The 23,697-nt window shown below is 42.2% G+C and overlaps 1 protein-coding gene across 5 annotated transcripts in view; it reads left to right on the forward strand.

Moving 5' to 3' along the window:
- Window positions 1–23,697, forward strand: part of FAT3 (FAT atypical cadherin 3) — a 717,681-nt gene that overhangs the window by 628,902 nt on the left and 65,082 nt on the right. The window lies entirely within an intron of this gene.

The raw sequence follows: 23,697 nt of genomic DNA on the forward strand, positions 1-23,697 counted from the left end.
CATTCAAAGAAAAATGGAATCAATGTTATAATAGAGTTGCATCTGTAAAAGTAGGAATTTTGCTTATTTTTTAATTTAATTTCTATTTTATATTGGAGTACAGTTGATTTACAATGTTGTGTTAGTTTCAGGTGTACAGTAAAGTGATTCAGTTATACATATACCTATATTCATTCTTTTGCAGATTTTTTCCCATATAGGTTATTACAGAATATTGAGTAGAGTTCCCTACACTATACAGTAGGTCTTTGTTGATTATCTGTTTTATGTACAGTAGTGTGTATATGTTAATCCCAGACTCCTAATTTATCCCTCCCCCCATGTTTCCCCTTTGGTAATCATAAGTTTGTTTTCAAAGTCTGTAAGTCTGTTTCTGTTTTGTAAATAAGTTCATTTGTAGCATTCTTTTAGATTCCACATATAAGCAATATCATATGATATTTGTCTTTCTTTGTCTGACTTACTTCACTTAGTATGATAATCTCTAGGTCCATCCATGTTGCTGCTAACAACATTATTTCATTCTTATTTGTGGCTAAGTAATATTCCATTGTATATATGTACCACATCTTTTTGTCCATCCCTCTATCAATGGACATTTAGGTTGCTTCCATGTCTTGGCTTTGTAAACAGTGCTGCAATGAACATTGGGGTGCAAGTATTTTTTGGGATTATGATTTTCTCTGGAAAAAATAGGGATTTTGTAAGGATTAGTCCATACATGTAAAATGCTAGCACAGGTCCCTGTGGGAACATGAAAACATGAGCAATGAATTTTCAAGTGGGACAATTCAGGAAGGATTCACAAAGTGGTATTAGCATTTAAGTTGGGTTTTAAGGGTTGGGGCTTTTCAGAGACCTTCAAGATGTCGGAAGAGTAAGGCGTGGAGATCACCTTCCTCCCCACAAATACATCAGAAATACATCTACATGTGGAACAACTCCTACAGAACACCTACTGAACGCTGGCAGAAGACCTCAGACCTCCCAAAAGGCAAGAAACTCCCCACGTACGTGGGTAGGGCAAAAGAAAAAACAGAGACAAAAGAATAGGGACAGGACCTGCACCAGTGGGAGGGAGCTGTGAAGGAGGAATGGTTTCCACACACTAGGAAGCCCCTTCACTGGCGGAGATGGGGAGAGGCAGGGGGGAAGCTTCAGAGCCACGGAGGAGAGCGCAGCAACAGGGGTGCGGAGGGCAAAGCGGAGAGATTCCCACACAAAGGATCAGTGCCAACCAGCACTCACCAGCCTGAGAGGCTTGTCTACTCATCCACCGGGACAGGCAGGGGCTGGGAGCTGAGGCTCGGGCTTCGGAGGTCAGATCCCAGGGAGAGGACTGGGGTTGGCTGCGTGAACACAGCCTGAAGGGGGCTACTGCGCCACAGCTAGCGAGGAGGGAGTCCGGGAAAAGGTCTGGAACTGCCTAAGAGGCAAGAGACCATTGTTTTTGGGTGCCTGAGGAGAGGGGATTCACAATACCACCTAAACGAGCTCCACAGATGGGCGCGAGCCATGGCTACCAGGGCGGACACCAGAGATGGGCATGAAATGCTAGGGCTACTGCTGCAGCCACCAAGAAGCCTGTGTGCAAGCACAGGTCACTCTCCACACCTCCCCTCCCGGGAGCCTGTGCAGCCCACCACTGCCAGGGTCCCATGATCCAGGGACAACTTCCCCGGGAGAACACACGGCACGCCTCAGGCTGCTGGAATGTCACGCCGGCCTCTGCCGCCGCAGGCTCGCCCCACATCCGTACCCCTCCCTCCCTGCGGCCTGAGTGAGCCAGAGCCCCCGAATCAGCTGCTCCTTTAACCCCGTCCTGTCTGAGTGAAGAACAGATGCCCTCAGGCGACCTACACGCAGAGGCGGGGCCAATCCAAAGCTGAACCCCAGGAGCTGTGCGAACAAAGAAGAGAAAGGGAAATCTCTCCCAGCAGCCTTGGGAGCAGTGGATTAACTCTCCACAATCAACTTGATGTACCCTGCATCTCTGGAATACCTGAATAGACAAAGAATCATCCCAAAATTGAGGCACTGGACTTTGGGAGCAATGATTTTTTTTTTTTCCTTTTTTTTCTTTTTGTGAGTGTGAATGTGTATGCTTCCTTGAGTGATTTTGTCTGTATAGCTTTGCTTTTACCATTTGTCGTAGGGTTCTGTCTGTCTGTTTACTTTTATTTTTATTTTTTTAAGTATAGTTTTTAGTGCTTGTTATCATTGGTGGATTGGTTTTTTCGTTTGGTTGCACTCTTCTTCCTTTCTTTTCTTTTTTTTGTTACTTTTTAATTTTTAATATTTATTTTTTATTTTAATTACTTTATTTTATTTTATTGTTTTCTTCCTTCCTTTCTTTCTTTCTCCCTTTTCTTCTGAGCCATGTGGCTGACAGGGTCTTGGTGCTCTGGCCGGGTGTCAGGCCTGTGCTTCTGAGGTTGGAGAGCCAAGTTCAGGCCATTGGTCCACCAGAGACCTCCCAGCTCCACATAATGTCAAATGGTGAAAGCTCTCCCAGAGATCTCCATCTCAACGCTAAGACCCAGCTCCACTCAACCACGAGCAGGCTACAGTGCTGGACACCCTATGCCAAACAACTAGCAAGACAGGAACACAACCACACCCATTAGCAGAGAGGCTGCCTAAAATCATAATAAGGTGACAGACACCCCAAAATACACCACCGGATGTGGTCCTGCCCACCAGAAAGACAATATGCAGCCTTAGCCACCAGAAAATAGGCACTAGTCCCCTCCACCAAGAAGCCTACACAACCCACTGAACCAACCTTAGCCACTGAGGGCAGACACCAAAAACAATGGGAACTACAAACCTGCAGCCTGTGAAAAGGAGACCCCAAACACAGTAAGTTAAGCAAAATGAGAATACAGAGAAACACACAGCAGATGAAGTAGCAAAGTAAAAACCCACCAGACCAAACAAATGAAGAGGAAATAGGCAGTCTACCTGAAAAAGAATTCAGAGTAATGCTAGTAAAGATGATCCAAAATCATGGAAATAGAATGGAGAAAATACAAGAAATGTGTAACAAGGGCCTAGAAGAACTAAAGAGCAAACAAACAATGGTGAACAACACAATAAATGAAATTAAAAATTCTCTCGAAGGAATCAATAGCAGAATAACTGAGGCAGAAAAAACGGATAAGTGACCTGGAAGATAAAATAGTGGAAATAATTACTGCACAGCAGAATAAGGAAAAAAGAATGAAAAGAATTGAGGACAGTCTCAAAGACCTCTGGAACAACATGAAACACACCAACATTTGAATTATAGGGGTCCCAGAAGAAGAAGAAAAAAAGAAAGGGACTGAGAAAATATTTGAAGAGATTATAGTTGAAAACTTCCCTAATATGGGAAAGCAAATAGTCAATCAAGTCGAGAAAGTGCTGAGAGTCCCATACAGGATAAATCCAAGGTGAAACATGCCAAGACACATATTAATCAAACTATCAAAAATTAAATACAAAGAGAACATATTAAAATCAGCAAGGGAAAAACAACAAATAACATACAAGGGAATCCCCATAAGATTAACAGCTGATCTTTCAACAGAAACTCTGCAAGCCAGAAGGGAGTGGCAGGACATATTTAAAGTGATGAAAGGGAAAAACCTACAAGCAAGATTACTCTACCCAGCAAGGATCTCATTCAGATTTGACGGAGAAATTAAAACTTTTACAGACAAGCAAAACCTAACAGAATTCAGCACCACCAAAGCAGCTTTACAACAAATGCTAAAGGAACTTCTCTAGGCAGGAAACACAAGAGAAGGAAAAGACCTACAATAAAAACCCCAAGACAATTAAGAAAATGGTAATAGGAACATATATATCGATAATAACCTTAAATGTAAATAGATTAAATGCTCCAACCAAAAGACATAGACTGGCTGAATGGATAGAAACACAAGACCCATATATATGCTGTCTACAAGAGACCCACTTCAGACCTAGGGACACATACAGACTGAAAGTGAGGGGATGTAAAAGATATTCCATGCAAATGGAAATCAAAAGAAAGCTGGAGTAGCAATTCTCATATCAGACAAAACGGACTATAAGACAAAGACTATTACAAGAGACAAAGAAGGACACTATATAATGATCAAGGGATCAATCCAAGAAGAAAATATAACAATTGTAAATATTTATGCACCCAACATAGGAGCACTTCAATACATAAGGCAAATACTAACAGCCATAAAAGGGGAAATCGACAGTAACACAATCATAGTAGGGGACTTTAACACCCCACTTTCACCAATGGACAGATCATCCAAAATGAAAATAAATAAGGAAACACAAGCTTTAAATGATACATTAAACAAGATGGACTTAATTGATATTTATAGGACATTCCATCCAAAAACAACAGAATACACTTTCTTCTCAAGTACTCATGGAACGTTCTCCAGGATAGATCATATCTTGGGTCACAAATCAAGCCGTGGTAAATGGAAGAAAATTGAAATCGTATCAAGTATCTTTTCCAACCACAACGCTTTGAGACTAGATATCAATTACAAGAAAAAATCTGTAAAAATTACAAACACATGGAGACTAAATAATACACTACTGAAAAACCAAGAGATAACTAAAGAAATCAAAGAGGAAATCAAAAAATTCCTAGAAACAAATGACAATGAAAACACGATGACCCAAAACCTATGGGAGGCAGCAAAAGCAGTTCTAAGCAGGAAGTTTATAGCAATATAATCCCACCTCAAGATACAAGAAACATCTCAAATAAAAAACCTAACCTTACACCTAAAGCAATTAGAGAAAGAAGAACAAAAAGACACCAAAGTTAGCAGAAGGAAAGAAATCATAAAGATCAGATCAGAAAAAATGAAAAAAGAATGAAGGAAACAGTCGCAAAGATCAATAAAACTAAAACCTGGTTCTTTGAGAAGATAAACAAAATTGATAAACAATTAGCCACACTCATCAAGAAAAAAAGAAGAAGACTCAAATCAATAGAATTAGAAATGAAAAAGGAGAAGTAACAACTGACATTACAGAAATACAAAGGATCATGAGAGATTACTACAAGCAACTATATGCCAATAAAATGGACAACCTGGAAGAAACTGACAACTTCTTAGAAAAGCACAACCTTCCAAGACTGAACCAGGAAGAAATAGAAAATATAAACAGACCAATCACAAACACTGAAATTGAGACTGAGATTTAAAATGTTTCCACAAACATAAGCCCAGGACCAGATGGCTTCACAGACGAATTCTATCAAACATTTAGAGAATAGCTAACAACACCTATCCTTCTCAAACTCTTCCAAAATATAGCAGAGGGAGGAACACTCCCAAACTCATTCTACGAGGCCACCATCACCCTGATACCAAAACCAGACAAAGATGTCACAAAAAAAGAAAACTACAGGCCAATATCACTGATGAACATAGATGCAAAATTCCTCAACAAAATACTAGCAAATAGAATCCAACAGCACATTTAAAGGATCAGACACCATGATCAAGTGGGGTTTATCCCAGGAATAATCCCAGCAAGGATTCTTCAATATACACAAATCAATCAATGTGATATACCATATTAACAAATTGAAGGGTAAAAACCATATGATCATCTCAATAGATGCAGAAAAAGCTTTTGACAAAATTCAACACCCATTTATGATAAAAGCCCTGCAGAAAGTAGGCATAGAGGGAACTTTCCTCAACATAATAAAGGCCATATATGACAAACCCACAGCCAACATTGTTCTCAATGGTGAAAAACTGAAACCATTTCCACTAAGATCAGGAATAAGACAAGGTTGCCCACTGTCACCACTATTATTCAATATAGTATTTCAAGTTTTAGCCACAGCCATCAGAGAAGAAAAAGAAATAAAAGGAATCCAGGGCTTCCCTGGTGGTGCAGTGGTTGAGAATCTGCCTGCTAATGTAGGGGACACGGGTTCGAGCCCTGGTCTGGGAAGATCCCACATGCCACGGAGCAACTGGGCCCGTGAGACACAACTACTGAGCCTGCGCGTCTGGAGCCTGTGCTCCGCAACAAGAGAGGCCGCAATAGTGAGAGGCCAATGCACCGCGATGAAGAGTGGCCCCCGCTCACCACAACTAGAGGAAGCCCTCACACAGAAACGAAGACCCAACACAGCCCAAATAATAATAATAATAATAATAATAATAATAATAATAATAATAATAATTAAAGGTGCTAATAATTAAAATAAAAAAAACTTTAGCCCATATCAATTTCATTCAAAAATCTCCCACTAAATTTAAAAAAAAAAAAAAAAAAAAGGAATCCAAATCGGAAGAGAAGAAGTAAAGCTGTCAGTGTTTGCAGAGGACATGATACTATACATAGAGAATCCTAAAGATGCTGCCAGAAAACTACTAGAGCTAATCAATGAATTTGGTAAAGTAGCAGGATACAAAATTAATGCACAGAAATCTCCTATACACTAATGATGAAAAGTCTGAAAGAGAAATTGAGGAAACACTCCCATTTACCATTGCAACAAAAAAAATAAAATACCTAGGAATAAACCTACCTAAGGAGACAAAAGACCTGTATGCAGAAAACTATAAGACACTGATGAAAGAAATTAAAGATGATACAAACAGATGGAGAGATATACCATGTTCTTGGATTGGAAGAATCAACATTGTGAAAACGACTATACTATCCAAAGCAATCTACAGATTCAATGCAATCCCTATCAAACTACCAATGGAATTTTTCAAAGAAGTAGAACAAAAAATTTCACAATTTGTATGGAAACACAAAAGACCCCCAATAGCCAAAGCAATCTTGAGAAAGAAAAACAGAGCTGGAGGAATCAGGTTCCTGGCCTTCAGACTATACTACAAAGCTACAGTAATCAAGACAGTATGGTACTGGCACAAAAACAGAAATATAGATCAACAGAACAGGATAGAAAGCCCAGAGATAAACCCACGCTCATATGGTCACCTTATTTTTGATAAAGGAGGCAAGAATATACAATGGAGAAAAGGCAGCCTCTTCAATAATTGGTGCTGGGAAAACTGGACAGCTACATGTAAAAGAATGAAATTAGAAAACTCCCTAACACCATACACAAAAATAAACTCAAAATGGATTAAAGACCTAAATGTAAGGCCAGGCACTATAAAACTCTGAGAGGGAAACATAGGCAAAACACCCTATGACATAAGTCACAGCAAGATCCTTTTTGACCCAATTCCTAGAGAAATGAACATAAAAACAAAAATAAACATATGGGACCTAGTGAAACTTAAAAGCTTTTGCACAGCAAAGGAAACCATAAAGAAGACGAAAAGACAACCCCTAGAATGGGAGAAATTATTTGCAAATGAAGCAACTGACAAAGGATTAATCTCCAAAATTTACAAGCAGCTCATGCAGCTCAATGTCAAAAAAACAGCCCAATACAAAAATGGGCAGAAGACCTAAATAGACATTTCTCCAAAGAAGATGTACAGATTGCCAACAAACACATGACAGGATGCTCAACATCACTAATCATCAGAGAAATGCAAATCAAAACTACAAAGAGGTATCATCTCACACTGGTCAGAATGGCCAGCATCAAAAAATCTACAAACAATAAATGCTGGAGAGGGTGTGGAGAAAAGGGAACCCTCTTGCACTGTGAGTGGGAATGTCAATTGATACACCCACTATGGAGAACAGTATGGAGGTTCCTTAAAAAACTAAAAATAGAACTACCATATAACCCAGCAATCCCACTACTGGGCATATACCCTGAGAAAACCACAATTCAAAGAGTCATGTACCACAATGTTCATTGCAGCTCTATTTACAATAGCCAGGACATGGAAGCAACCAAAGTGTCCATCAACAGATGAATGGATAAAGAAGGTGTGGCACATATATACAATGGAATATTACTCAGCCAGAAAAACGAATGAAACTGAGTTATTTGTAGTGAGGTGGTTGGACCTAGAGATGTCATACAGAGTGAAGTAAGTCAGAAGGAGAAAAACAAATACCATATGTTAACACATATATATAGAATCTAAAAAATATATATATATGGTCATGAAGAACCTAAGGGCAAGATGGGAATAAAGATGCAGACTTACTAGAGAATGGACTTGAGGATATGGGGAGAGGGAAGGGTAAGCTGTGACAAAGTGAGAGAGTGGCATGGACATATATACACTACCAAACATAAAATAGATAGCTAGTGAGAAGCAGCCTCATAGCACAGGGAGATCAGCTCGGTGCTTTGTGACCACCTAGCGGGGTGGGATAGGGAGGGTGGGAGGGAGGGAGACGCAAGAGGGAAGAGATAGAGGGAACATATGTATATGTATAACTCATTCACTTCGTTATAAAGCAGAAACTTACACACCATTGTAAAGGAATTATACTCCAATAAAGATGTTAAAAAAAAAGAGAGAGACATGTACCACAGTGTTCATTGCACCTCTATTTACAATAGCCAGGACATGGAAGCAACCTAAGTGTCCATCGACAGATGAATGGATAAATAAGATATGGTACATATATACAATAGAATATTACTCAGCCTTAAAAAGAAACAAAATTGTGTTATTTGTAGTGAGGTGGATGGACCTAGAGTCTGTCATACAGAGTTAAGTAAGTCAGAAGGAGAAAAACAAATACCATATGCTAACACATATATATGGAGTCTAAAAAAAAAATAGTTATGCAGAAGCTAGGAGCAGGACAGGAATAAAGACGCAGACGTAGAGAATGGACTTGAGGACACGGGGAGGAGGAAGGGTAAGCTGGGACGAAGTGAGAGAGTGGCATGGACATATATACACTACCAAATGTAGAATAGATAGCTAGTGGGAAGCAGCCGCATAGCACAGGGAGATCAGCTTGGTGCTTTGTGACCACCTAGAGGGGTGGGATAGGGAGGGTGGGAAGGAGATGCAAGAGGCAGGAGATATGGGGATATATGTATATGTATAGGTGATTCACTTTGTTATAAAGCAGAAACTTACACACCATTGTAAAGGAATTATACTCAAATAAAGATGTTAAAAAAAAAAGGGTGGGGCTTTAACTTGGGACAAGAAGAGGGGAAAGATCCAGTAGCAAAAGAGAAAGAAAGAGATGAGGATTGTATTAGCCAAGATAGGCTTGACGAGATTGAGGTAACTTTTTAAAAATCTCAGTGGCTTAGTCCAGCAAAAGTTTAATTCTTGCCCCTGTGAAGCGCAGGTTAGCATGAGTGCATTCAGTGACGTGGAGATCTGGTCCCTCCATCCTGTCAACAGCATCTTCTTGACCTTTGGTGCCCAAGGTCACTGCAGCAGGAGAAGAGAGGGAAGAAGGAAGCACACAAGCTTTTAGCTAACTCAGCCTGGGAGAGACCCACATCACTCTGTCACTTTCCCTTGCCCAGAAGTAGTCAGAAGAGGCTGGGGAATGTAGGAGAGGCCATGGGGTATTTGGTGAGCACTTGTCTCTGCCACAATGATGAAAGCAGGAAAGGGCAACTGCCCCAGCAGGTCCCAAAGAGACTGGAGAGGGTAGCATTACTCATATGAGTAGCGAGGGTGAGCCTCAGCAATTTGGAGAGACCACTTGACCTTAGAAATCAAAGGAAGGAGAGGGGCAAAAAGAAAAAAAAAAAAAACCTGACACTCAAAGGAAGAAACTAAGAGGGAGATGCTGAGGATAACCCAGGTAGGAGACACACATCCACCCTCAGACATCTCCATGTGGTAAGAGGAGACTAACACGGCGGCAGCTTGGCTGGGCACTCTGAGGTGAGGGAAGGGAGCTAGTTTCAGGGGCTAAAGGCAACATGAGAGGGAGTCACCAAGAAATGGGGAAGAGAAATTCCTCACCCACTGAGGGCTCTGTAGGTGCTGGGTTATAGAAATGAACAGACCCAACCAGTAGAGTGAATTACATAAATAGAAGAGATGAGAAGTTCTCTCTCAGAGTCTTCCAGAATGATGCTTTCCCCTCTAAAGTTAATAGTTAGATCCTCATATTAACAGAGAACAGGAAAGAAACAGAGAACACGTATCTCTTGCCAGAACTTTTCCATTTTTTTTTTTCTGACTGCATCGCATAGCCTGTGGGATCCTAGCTCCCCGACCAGGAAGTGCAGAGTCCCAACCTCTGGACCACCAGGGAATTCCCAGAACTTTTCCATTTTTACCCAAGTGTTTGTTTTCCAGCAGCCCTCAGCGTCCTTAATTTTGCACTGTCATTCACTGTAGTAATGTAAGCTTGCAGTCCTTGTTGGGGATTCATTTTCCGCAAATTTCACGAGGGAGATAGATGGCATCATGACTCCAAGCGTGCTCTCATGGGGCAGAAGCTGGAATGAACTTGGTTTTCCAGAGAATGGATCTGGTTAGAATGAAGGGCCGGCCCAGTATCTCAGAGCATCATTTGCTCTGAGCGTGTAGCTCCTCATGAAGGAGCAGGAAATTATTTATCTGAGAGGAATGTTCATGAAAACAACCACTGAGGCTTATTAAATAGAGATCTTTCTGACCAAACCACTTTAAATGAATCTCTCCAGTTGTTTCTTGCCTCTTCTGACACATCCTAGCCTGTGTGGCTGCCACTTGTTGAGCCGTGAAAAAAGACTCAGGGAGAACAGCTAAGAGATGAGTTAAGTGCACCACAAAGTGCTGGAAGGATGACAGAAAAGCATGTGGGTCGAGCGCTCTGGGCTGGCTGTTTCCTGCATCGTCCTGGGATGAAGTCTGAGGGAGGGTCATTCAGACCAGTCTGTCAGAGTCAGAAACATTTGTCTACTGGAGCTCTCCCTTACTTTCAGATATGATAGCCAAAGCTTCAACTCCTGGGATGGTGTTAGATTTTAAATATTCCCTCGTCACCCTTCTGGTCTCATGGAGGTCCCTGTAATGGAGTTTGATTTTAAATCTTTCATCATCACCTTCTAGTCTCATGGAGGAAAACAAATATCCATTCAGCATGTACTCTTGGAAGGACTTAGCTGAATATGTTACCTTTACACTGGGCCCCAAAAGCAAAAGAAAAATGTCACACCTGGCAAAAGAGGTAAATTCTGAAGCATTCCTTTCCATAGCATTTGGCACCCGGCTGTGTGGGGCAGAGAGAAGTGTCAGTCTGTGGAGTCTGTGAAGGAAGTTGGAGGTACCCATGTATCCCACAATGGAGGCATGCAGGTGGCCTGCCATTTTTCTCTTTTAGGACTTCCCAAGTAGATAGCTTCTTGGCAGCCTCATACCTCAGCTGAGCCAGCACCCCTGGCCTCCTCTGGACCCTGCATATCATGGGGTTAATCCCTAAATGTCCTTAAGGGACACATCTCCTAGTAACCAGAGATCAAGAGGCCACATGGGTGTGGGGAAAGCCCTGGATGATTAGTGCCCTATGCTGTGTGCAAGCTTCATGACCTTCGGCCAGTAACTGGTCTCCCTCAGACAGTTTCCTCTTCTATCAGTATAATGTTAGAAGGACAGGAGTAGTGCTTGCTTTGCCAACCTTGAAGGGTAAGTGAGAGGCTCACCCAAGAGTGACTAGAAAGGAGGGAACTACATTGAGCCATATCTGCCCTCTTTGCAGCTGGATATCCTGATCTAATCTCCAGCAACATCTCAAGATTTTCCTTGCATGGAACTGCTTGCATATCTCTCCTCTCCTACTCTTAAGCCCCAAAAGGCAAGACTGGGGCTTGGTAAGAATTTTAAATGACAATAATCATAATACGACTAATAACATTTACTTTGTGAGCTTCTACTACATACCAGGCACCATGGCAAGTACTGCAGATACATTATTTCCTCTTCTCACAACAACTTCTGCAGGTTGGCAGATATTTTTGTTATTGTTCTATTTAACATATGAATAAACTCTGAAGGGTTAACTTGCCCTGAAAGAAAAACTAGTTAGTGGCACCAAAGGAGACTTGGTTAACAGATATCAATAGTTATATTTTAGTCAAGGGCAGTGGTTCTCAAAAAGTGGTCCCTGGACCAAGAGTATCACCTGAGAGCTTGTTGGAAATTGGACTAATTCCCAGGGGATATTAATGCTGCTGTCCCAGGACCACACTTGGAGAGCCACTTGCTTAGGAATTCCTAAACTTTTTGTGCCACCAGTACTTTGACAGTTTGGTGACACCTACAGATCGTGTCTCAGGATAATGTTTTACAATTCATAAAATAAAATACAAAATGTTACAGAAGAAATGGGGTCCAAATATTTTGTAAGCTTGTTATACAGTAATATGAATTTCTGCCTTAATACATTAAATAAGATCTAGCACAGTAGATCTCATAACTTTTATATTTTGGAGTAGTGGTAAGCAAGGGGGTACGTGCCACAACTATAAATTATGAAAATAGCTGTGATTTCTGTTGGTTACAAAAGCACAGCTGCTGCTCATACTACAGTGATCAGTTGCCAACATTTACCATTGAATGTTGTGCTAAATCCAGTTAGAGGTTAATGAAAATAAAGATGTAAATTTTTCCCTCGGTGGTAGGCAACTTCTAAGATGACCCCCAACGACCACCCCCACCCCCCCCGCCAACTCTTGGTCTTCCCATCTCTCTCCTTGAGAGTCGGCTGGACGTACGGACTCCTGACTCACTTCTAATGAATAGAATATGGTAGAAGTGATGGCTGATATCACTTCTGAGATTAGCTTACAGAAAGACTGTGACTTCCCTCTTGGGCATGCTCTCTGTATTAGTCTGCTTGGGCTGCCATAACACAATACCATAGACTGAGGGGCTTAAACAGCAGAAACTAATGTTCTCAGTTCTGGAGGCTGGATGTCAGCTCAGGGTGCCCGCATGGTCAGTTCCTGGCTCACAGGTGGCTGCCTTCTCACTGGGCGCTCACGTGACCTTTCCTTGGTGTGTGCAGAGAGGGAAAGAGCTCTCTCTGCCTTCCTCTTCTTATAGGCCACCAATCTTGTTGGGTTAGGACCCCACCCTTATGACCTCTTGAACCTTAATATCTCCTAAAAGCCCTATCTCTAAATACAGTCATATTAGGGGTTAGTTCTTCAACATTCGGATTTGGTGGGGGACACAATTCTGGGCAAAGCACTCCCTCTGACTCTCTTCTTGCATCGCTCACTCTGGGGAAGAGAGCTAGGATATGGTGCGGCAGCCCGGTGAGGGGCCCACATGACGAGGGACTGGGGACCACCAACGACTGCATGAGTGAGCTTGAAAGTGGACCCCACGCCCGCCTCCACTGGAACCTTCAGATGAAACTGCAGCCCTGCCCAACAGCTTGACTGAAGCCTCATGAGAAACCATGAGCCACAGCCAGCCAGCTAAGCCATTCCTGCCCCACAGAAATGATGAGGTACTAAATATTTGTTGTTTCATGCTGCTAAGTTCTGGGGTAGTTTGGCATGGAGCAATAGAGAACTAATGCACTAGTGCAAGTTCATGGACCTCCTGAATTCTACCCACGAATCCTTAAGAATTCCCCACCATAGCCATTATCCTTTCACAGGCTTTACCCAGAGGGAAGAGGGCTCAAGTGGGTCAGGGGCAATCGAAACAGGGCCTTCCCTCCAGGAGAGGTGGCTCAGTCAGTCTGGGAACACAGCTGCCATGGCGTGGGCAGGGTGAGTGATGACGTCATAACTGTTGGCTGCTCTTTGCTGCTGTTCTCCTGGATTCGTGGATTCTCCCTGGGGCACTAGGCCTACTCCTGTGAATCATGGTCCTTATGGATCTTGGGGTGTTATGCTGGGAAGGCCCTGAGACTAAATCCAGTCAAAACCCTTCTTTTTCTGAGGAGGAAACTGGGGCTCAGAGATGAAGATGACTTCATTAGTGGCAGAGCTGGATCTAAAAGGAGGGTACCCTGACACCTCAGTGCACTGCCCTTTTCTATTCTCTAGTCATTTCTACCAGAAGATGTTGTGGGGGTTTTTTTTATATATTTTAATAGCTTTTAATAGCTTCATCAATTCTTCTGACAGAGATGAAAATTTTATTTTATTTTTAAAATTAAAAAAAAAATTTATTGAAATATAGTTGATTGGCAATGTTATGTTAGTTTCAGGTGTACAGCAAAGTGGTTCAGTTATACATATATAAATATATATATTCCAGAAGATGTTTCGAGAAGGATTCAATTCTGATGTCAGCCTGTGTGCTCTTAAGTATCATGTATTCTATGTCTTTCCTTAACGCCTTAGAAATTATTACCTCTAAGCTGCAGAAATCAGTGATTTAATATGGTTTTTTTTCCTTCCCCAAAGCCCTGCTATTTTCTTTTTTTTTTTTTTAAGAACTTTTATGATTTATTCTCTTTTCAAGCCCTGCTATTTTCTGAAGTATTAAATCTTTGAAGGCAGCTGAGAAACTGTTAAAATGTTTGTAAAAACTAAATAATCCCCCTAAAGACAGAGACATGAGCCGTTCTCCGGAGCACATTGTAGCCAAAGCCCTTTGTCTGTTGTAGATATCAAAAAAGATAATCTCATGCTTGAAGCCTTTCTCCAAAGAGCCCCAAACCTTTACACATGTAATCTTGCTACGGCTATAGGACAGACCCTGATACTCCCACTGACAGATGGAGAAACTGAAGTTCAGAAAGGCTTGTGCCCTCTCCCTAGGCATCTGTAAAATGGGTACTAGTCCTGAGTAAAGAGCTCCGGGTGCCATAAACCCCCCCCCTGAATTCTTTCCCTTCCACCGGCATCAGGACATGTGCTGCAATACATGCAGCTACGTGGCAGACTGTGACACCCCATCACCTCTGGGTCACGTTGTCCTGTCACTTTGGGAATCACAAAGGGGCTTTGGGAATCAGAGACCAGATTAAATATCCCAGTTCCAACCCTTACTAACGGTCTGGCCTTAAATAAGTTCCCCAACCCCTCTGAACTCCTCTTCCTCCCTGGAAAAATGAGATATTAATTCCTTGCTTTCTCTGCAGACCGTGAGCTCCTGGACGGCTGGCATACCAGCCCAGTCACCAGTGCAGGCAAGCCACCAGCCAACCAGTACATGCTCGATACATGTCTGCTGAACTGCCAAGTTGTTGGGAGAACTAAGTAGACATTCCACCTAAATTCCCTAACGTCATGTCTAGAACGTATGTGGATTCCTGTCTCAGGTGTTTTTACACACAGAGCCTGGGCTCCCTTGTGTAGGAATCTCAGAGGCTGGAAATTCCCCTCTCCAGTCATTGGAGATCATATTTCTGTCACACGGGGCTTAATTTGGGAATGGACTGACCTCCCCTATGCCCAAGAAAATAGGATGCCTTCAGTTGATTAGGGCCCTAGGAACTACCCCCTCCCAAATCCAGAATCCAGCAGCAGAGATAAAATAACACACAAAAATCAGACAAACTGATTTGGGAGTTTTTAAAAATAAACTTTGGGAGTTTAAATAAACATACAGGCCAGGGCTCCATCTCCAAAATCTGATTCAGGAAGTCTGAGATGGGTCTGGATGTACATTTTTTTCTGTAGTTGACTGTGATGTCTTGCCTGGTTTAGGAGTCTTTGCATTGGACACATATAAGTTATTATTATTACTCTTTTTAAAACCTTCCAAGCAGGGGGAGGTCAAAACAATCGTTGTCAAATTAAACAGCACATTCCTTTCAGAAAAGAGTATCTTAGTGAACTGTTTCAGCGGCCACCTACAGGCAGGGAATTCTGATTTCTAAGAGTTGATCTCCGTGACTCAGTCCCGTGAATTGACACGTTCACACGCTGTCTCATCCATAGATGCCACAGGTTGGTAACAGCCTTCTGAGCTGCTCCTTTGAATCAATCCTGATCCAACACACAGCAGTACACAGGATGGGTTTAAGGGAGTGCTAGATGTCTGGAGGAATTTCCAATCACCCCTGAGCATTTTGTGCAGAATCCAAGGACCCCAGCTTTGGCTTGGTGCCTCTGCAGGGTATGTTGAGGGTCAGTGGAGCGTGCTTATCAGCTTTGCTGCAGGATACATGCTGTCATTTCACCTTGTGAAGCCTCCTTGACGGGGGCAATTATGTTGTCCATCATCAGTGGGGAGCTCTTGGAATAACTTCTCCCATATTACATAGCACTTCCCACCCACACACCCTCTCCATCTCACCCCTTCCAATCTTCCTTCTTCTCTCTCTGCTAATTTATCCATTAACTTCTGCCCAGTTTTTCATTTACTGTAGCTATAATTGCTTATAACAGCTCTGGTAATTTGCTAGCAGCTCTGAAAACAGACAGCTTCAGCACCTGCCCATCTAAATGTATAATTTTGCAATACTGATCCCTTAACCCTTCTCTGAGTGCCACTTGCAATTTCATCTTTCTTAACTTCACGTATGTTCACATCACCCGAAATGCCCTTTCTTCTTGTCACTTTCCCACTTTGGTACTCCTGACAACTCCTGTCTTTCCTTCATGGTTCAATTCAGTTGTTTCCGTCTCTGGGAAACTTCCCCTGGCCACCTCTCTCCAACAATCAGCTATATACATGTTTGTCTCCTGAGAAATAGGAGACATTTGAGGGTAGAGATGCTGTGACCCTCTTCTTTGTATCCCCAGTGCCTACCATATGGCAGAAGTCCTGTGAATATTCACTGGATGGATGAATGAATTGATCCAACGGTCAGAGTCAACAACCCACCCAGGAAACATTTTTAGCGTTGCTGCTGAATAGCAGTTCAGCATAGAAGTTCTGTGCCCCAATAGAGATGGAGTTTTGAGTACATGGTTGATGGATTAATTTATTTATAAAATGAAGTAATAAATTTATTAATAAATAAGTAAATTTATTAATTTATTTATTGACTATCCCAGTTAGCAAAGTGCCAAGCCATAGATGCTTGAAAGAGTTATACCCTGATGAGCTGCAACTTTTGAGGGATCACAGAAGGCAGTCTCGGCAATGGGGCCAGCTTTATCAGTGTGCAGCCTGTGCAACTGTACAAGGCCCCGTGTTTAGAAGGGCCCCGTGTTGGTTTAATGTTCGGCTGTGGCTGCATTGAACTTCTTCCCCCTTTTTTGTAATTGAAGTATAGTTGATTTACAATATTATGTTAGTTTCAGGTGTGTACAGCAAAGTGACTCGGATATATACATGTATATGTATGTGTATATATATACATATATATATATTCTTTTCCATTACAGGTTATTACAAAATATTGAATATAGTTCCCTGTGCTATACAGTAGGTCCTTGTTGTTTATTTTTTATATAGTAGTGTGTATCTGTTAATGCCTCCCCCTTTGGTAACCATAAGTTTGTTTTCTCTGTGAGTCTGTTTCTGTTTTGTAAATAAGTCATTTGTTAACATTTTTTAAACAAGTGTCCCTAGATTCCACATATATGCGTTAATATACGATATTTGTTTTTGTCTTTCTGACTTACTTCACTCTGTATGACAGACTCTAGGTCCATCCACGTCTCTACAAATGACCCAATTTCCTTCCTTTTAATGGCTGAGTAATCCAAAAAAGAGGGAATATATGTATACATATAGCTGATTCACTTCGCTGTACAGCAGAAACTAACCCAACGTTGTAAAACAACCATACCCCAATAAAAAAATAAATAAATGAATTTATGAAGGATAAACAGACACACACACACACACACACACACTGCATTTTTATGTTCTGTGAGAACTCACATCATGTGGCCAGTCTTTCCCAGCAGAGCCGGTACCAGCCCAACTGACAAGTCCCCAAGAAGTTTATGGTACAGTCAGGGTCTGTGGCTGGTGCTGCCTTCTGTCTTTTTTGTTTTTGTTTTTGACTATTCAAAAAGAGTCAAAAGGGACTACTGACCCCCAGAGTTGGTATTTTGCACGTGGGAATGTGCCAGGATTAGTTATCACCCAATGAAAAACTTTTAAAAGGCACTTAAAGCAGACATAATTAGAGAGTCTATTTAAAAAGTCATTTCTGACTTCAGAAGTAATTGCAATTCCATGGACCTCCTCAGGGCAACTTTCTGCTTTATTTCCTATCTGAAGGCATATTTTAAAGACAGAAAAGAACGTTCAGTTTGAGCTCTTTCACTGGGATAGAATTTTATTTGCCTCCCACAGGCAATGAGAGAAGAATTTGAGGCTAGCAACTTTCTTCTACTGCTTAATTAAATAGTTTTAAGAATGTATCCCTTGAAATAACTTTATAATAAGAACTTTGACCCAAAAAAAGTGATTTTCTGAGTAAAGTCAGTGCCTTTCTGAGCAAAAACTAAAATGAGGAATGGAAAGATCCAGAAAAAGAATCTTATAAAAATACTTTTTCTACAATTATTTCAAGTAGTATGTATGTTGAGAAATAAACTGGCCTGGAAAATAAGCTGAAAATTTGACTACTCTCTAAGATTGATACTAAAGAATTATTTTCTATGTACATGAGTTTTATAATAGTTCTTTTACTTATTACAGACATGATCTGTGGCCACTGTGTAAAATTTGGAAGGACAGACAAAAAGAAAAAAACAGTCAATTCTAACCACTGTTACCATTTTGATAGAAGTCACTTCCACCTTGTTCTTTACAAAAATGGGCTTCTAAACTAGATACTGTTTTGTAACCTGCTTTTTTCACTGGCTTGCAAACATATTTCTGTGTCACTATATACTCTTTTATACTTTTACCTAATGATATATATAGTATTCTGTGATATGTTAAGGAAGCAAAGGGAAGGGAGCAACTGGGGAAGTTAAGGAAGCTGTCCCAGAGGAGACCCTGCAAAGAATATGTAGGATTTTGACAAGTGCAGGCGGGGAAAAAGATGTTACGAGTAGAAGGGAAAGCATGAGCAGAGGCCTGCAGGAGTACATGTGAGCGTGTCTTCAGGAGTGACTGGAGTAGACCATCCAACAGGGAAGTGGAGCAGGAAATGACATGGAGAGTGTGGGTTGGGACCAGACTGGAAAGGACTGGAAAGCCATTCTCAATTGTTTTTACTTCTTGCTGTAAGAAGTGAGAAGTCGGTAACTATCTTGAGTAGGGGGGGCAGGACTGGACCCAGCGTTTTAGGAACTTAACTCTGGTTCAATTTAGCCAGGAAGGGATGGAGTCCGAGTTTGCAATTAGGGGTCTCTTGCAACAGTGTAGGTGAGAGAAGGTGGAACCTTACCTGACTGTGAGCCCCGGCTACAGACATTCAAGAGGTCTCTCAGAGGTAGAATCAAAAGAACTCAACATTCCAGTTCAGGTAGGATTGGAAGACATGCAGGAAACCCTAAACTATCTGATAGCTAAGATATTACTTTAATACATAGTTAATAGTTTACATAATTCCTTGTCAAGTTGCTAAGCTCCTAGAATTAGGGAAGCATCTTTTGGGCTCCACTTCACCTCAGTATGATGCCTGGAATAGTCAAACAAGTGGCACTTGACAAATCCTTATTAAATGGGAGGGTCATAGCCAGGGCCTCCGGTGAGAAAGACAGAACCCTTGTGCTTCTCAAAAGTACTATATTTTAAGGATAAGGCTGTTGCAAAGGAATGCAATGACATATTCAAGAACCAAAGCTTTGTTCAGCATTTTTCTTCAAAAGGTAATCCTTATAGCTTAAATAAGAATGTGCCTTAATCACCACGCCTGGGTCCTAAAGACTGAAATCTAAATGTACTTGTGGGATTTCAAGCACTGATAAATAGACATTCATGAAGGCGGGAGAAAGTGTTGGTGCAAAACAAGTTATTAGATTGCCTAGGTCATGGGATTGAGGCACTGACAGCCATGGGACATGAAGGAACTGTAAAGGGCAATTGCAATGCTCTGTATCTTAATGTGGATAGTGGTTCCACGGAGATGTACATTTCTCAGAATTTATGCGCTAGACACTCAATGTGTTCAGGCTATTGTACATAAATTATGACACCTCAGTATACCAATCAAGCTGATATGAAAGCAAATGATTAGAACGAAACTTAAAAGTATTTCTAGAGTATGATTTTTGAGACTGTTTCAAATTACTTTTTCCCCAGATATCTATTCTGTATAAATTCAAGTCCCTTTAGAAAAGCCAGTTTACAGCAATTTAGTACAACCCCCATTTTCTGTGTGCCGCCTACAGGCCAGATCCTGTGCAGGCACTGGAGGATAGAGTGTGAAGGTCACAGACACGGCCCTGCCCTGACAGAGTCAAAGCAGCTGCCAACATGAGACCCCCTGAGTAAGAGCAGAGCTCTTGAGGGTTCCTTAAGCCCAGGGAGCTTGATCTCAGAAGGAGGGGAGAAAACATTTTTAAAGACCAGGTAAAAAAAAAAGTCTCAGTGTACTTGCTGTGTTGGCTGCTCTGGCCATTTGGTTTTGGTGCTGGTTCTAACATCTCTAACAATCTCAAGTATCAAGCTGAGTTCTTCTGACACTAGGTGAGATCCTTGCGGATGATCCTAGCAGTGGACGTTATTTCTCACTGAGGTATAAAAGCCTTGCTGTAAACTATATGTGTGAACTCTCAACATGTAACTGAATGGTATGAAACTACTGTGTTAAGTTTTCATCCCATCCAGAAAAGTCCAAGAGCTCATGATCACTGGGTTTAATGTGGCCTTTTCCTTTGGTGACTCAGCCCATTTATGCCCAGGTCCAGCAACTTAATGGCCAGTTGGAGGAGAGGGTCAGCCCTTTGAAAATAAAAATGAAACCAACTCCATTAATTTAACTTGCAAATGAATCAGAGTGCTGGAAGATCATCTTACACTTCAATGGACTAGGTTCTATCATTTTAAAAATGAAGACACCCGGACTTCCCCGGTGGCGCAGTGGTTGAGAATCTGCCTGCCAATTCAGGGGACACGGGTTCGAGCCCTGGTCTGGGAAGACCCCACATGCCGCGGAGCAACTAGGCCCGTGAGCCACAACTACTGAGCCTGCGCGTCTGGAGCCTGTTCTCCTCAAGAGAGGAGAGGCCGCGATAGTGAGAGGCCCGCGCACCGCGATGAAGAGTGGCCCCCGCTTGCCGCAACTGGAGAAAGCCCTCGCGCAGAAACGAAGACCCAACACAGCCAAAAATAAAATTAAAAAAAATAAAAAAATTTAAAAAAATGAAGACACCTGAGACCCAACAAGGTTAAGCTACATGAGTATACTTGGGAAACCCATGGGCTACAAGCAAGATCTCCTGTCTTCCAAGACTGCACCACGCTGCCTTCATTTCTAAGCATTTAAAACTTTGACTTTTCTGTACAGTCCATGCTCCCCAAATGGTCCCTCTTTTCATTTGGCCCAGTTGAGAGGAACCTAGCCTCCATTTAGAAATCTTCCAAGGGAGGGAATATAGATGCCCTTGGCAACCCACCCACCCCAGGATTTCATAGCCTTCTCTCTGGGAATTTGTACATGCTATTTCTTTCCTCTCACCCCACTCCACAAAATGCCACTACCTGTTAACTTCCTTTGAGCAAATCGGGATTTTAAGCATTCTCTGTTTACTTGATTTTAATCCTCTGAAGACCTGCCTGCTCCCTGTGCCACAGTTAACGTGCAGAAACTTCACGTGCAATGAAAATCATACTTCTCTTGGTAGTCTGGCATTTCAGCATCTTAAGAAGCTAAGTAGCTCCGTCCTCATTAAATTAAGCGCAAATTGGAGAAGAGAATTACGTACTTAAAAACACAGACGCGAAATGATGGATTAATGTTATACCTTAATATAACACGTCGTGACATGCAGTGAGAGCATTAGACCAATTAGCAAGCAAGTCTTCTGCTCGGGTTCATCTCTTCTGCCGGGTGCGTAGCGAAAAGCTGGTGATTTGAAGGATGGCATTTATCAAACGCCCGTGGATAGAAAGTTTCCACTTTAGTGACGGGACCTGCATTCATTTCACAAAGACAGCCCCCATTGCCTGGTAATACAGCAGAAGACCCGAGTGCTCCACTGAAAGTATTGCCTGCACGTTGGCGTTTATGCATCTGACTTGATTTCTAGAAACCACTGAAATCTGTTGCAATTGTGTCTAAATTGGAGGTTAGATACATTCCAAAAATATATCCTGCTCTTTTCTTCAGAACTACCAAATCACAAGTGATACCACTTAGCAGGTTTGTTGGTTTGGGTGCCCGCCCTGCCCCAACCTTTTCTAGTCTTACTTTCATATAAGTCTGACCGGTAACAGAAAGGAGAGGTAAACAGTAAATCTCCCTGTTCCTCCTGGTGTGAATGCGCAAGATAACTGTCAGAAGCAAAATGTATGGGGAGTGGGGGGAGTTTGGGTCAGCAACTTGTTGGGGATGGTTTTCTGCTGTGATAAAGCAGAAACTCCCTGTCACCAAGCTTTAAAGGAACAGAACCTGCCCGGAGGGGAGCCGTGGTCTTCGTGTGACTGATCAATGTCAGCCTTGTAAATGCAGGGTTCCAACAACAGGGCCAGCCGGCTGAGCTGGAAGCTCGGAAAACACGGCCTCTCCTGCTTGGGGGTCTGAGCAGAGCCGAGGGCCTCTGAATAGGGCTGGGAGAGAAATCTGCAGACTGGGGACACAGGCAATATCTTTAATTAGATTTCAGCTATCTGTCCCAGTGAAGGAAACACAGGCAGTCATGAAAAGCACCTTCCCTGCAGGCCTTGCTGCCACAGAGAGCGGCAGTGTGCAAACCCAGCCCCTACGTCTCCTAACTCAGCGGGTTGGAGTACTATGGCTTTCAGAACAGGGTCAGAAATGGCCTTCTTCCTACGTGATCTTCAAGCCTGAAGAGGAAGCTTATCCAGGAGCAGATCTCCTGAACATAGGACTTTGTCCCTCCTGCTTACCTACGTATGCTAGTGGCACCAGGAGAATCCCTCAGCCCTTGGTTTATGCATCAGTGAAGTGGGTGTTGTCAGCAGATGAAAGATCCTGCATGAACTTCCTGCCCCATCTTATTGTTGGTAAGAGCGCTCTTCCATACGCTGGGGCTGGGAGTCAAATCCCCAGGGAACGTGTGTGTGATTTGAAAACCCATGTGGTGTATTTATTTCAATCACTGATGTGTTTCTGTAAATGCATTTTTGTGCCTTTGAGAGGTGTCCTGACACTATCCGGTCAGTCAAGGCAGCTTCCAGGGTACACAGTCAGCTCCGACACCCAGGCAGGGTTATTGCTTTTCAGGTGCAAGCTTGATCACCTCCGCGGTCCTCTGTGTATTCACCCCAGGAATTTATGTTGAGAAGTTTAATCTTGCAGCCACCTGTAAAAGTAGCCAGAAAGCATCCCTAAAACACCTGCTTTGGGACCTTATTTCAAGGGGCAGCAAGGAAAGAGCAAAGACTTCTTGTTTTTCATCCTGGCACCAATAAAATCAGAGGTTGATGTTTATATATCACGGGGTGGTAGTTTTGAAAGAGAAATAAAAGTAAATGATGAAACTTTGAATAAAATGGACTCTCTGGAATGGAACCATGAACAAACGCTCAATGTTGACCTTCTGGTTAAAGCCACATAATGCAATTTCTGTCATTCCCTCCAGATACATGATTTTATCGGTTTGCTTAGAATTTTGGCTTAAGGGAAACTGTACATTGAAGGAGTAAAATGTTTAACTCTTATTACTGCCAAAGGCCTGTCCCCATGGTGAGATGGTATAGTAGGAAACGACAGTGCACAGGCCCTCCCTGTAAGAGCTTATATTCTAGGGGTCCATGATTCGCAAAAGACATTTTCAGGTAGTTGTCATAGCTAAAGTCATGACTAATGACTGTCTTCATTAAGAGCGTTTAGGATCACCATGATGCTTTTTCAGCCTAT

The sequence above is a fragment of the Balaenoptera acutorostrata genome, chromosome 9, assembly GCF_949987535.1.
Source record: "Balaenoptera acutorostrata chromosome 9, mBalAcu1.1, whole genome shotgun sequence".
NCBI lineage: Eukaryota > Metazoa > Chordata > Mammalia > Artiodactyla > Balaenopteridae > Balaenoptera > Balaenoptera acutorostrata.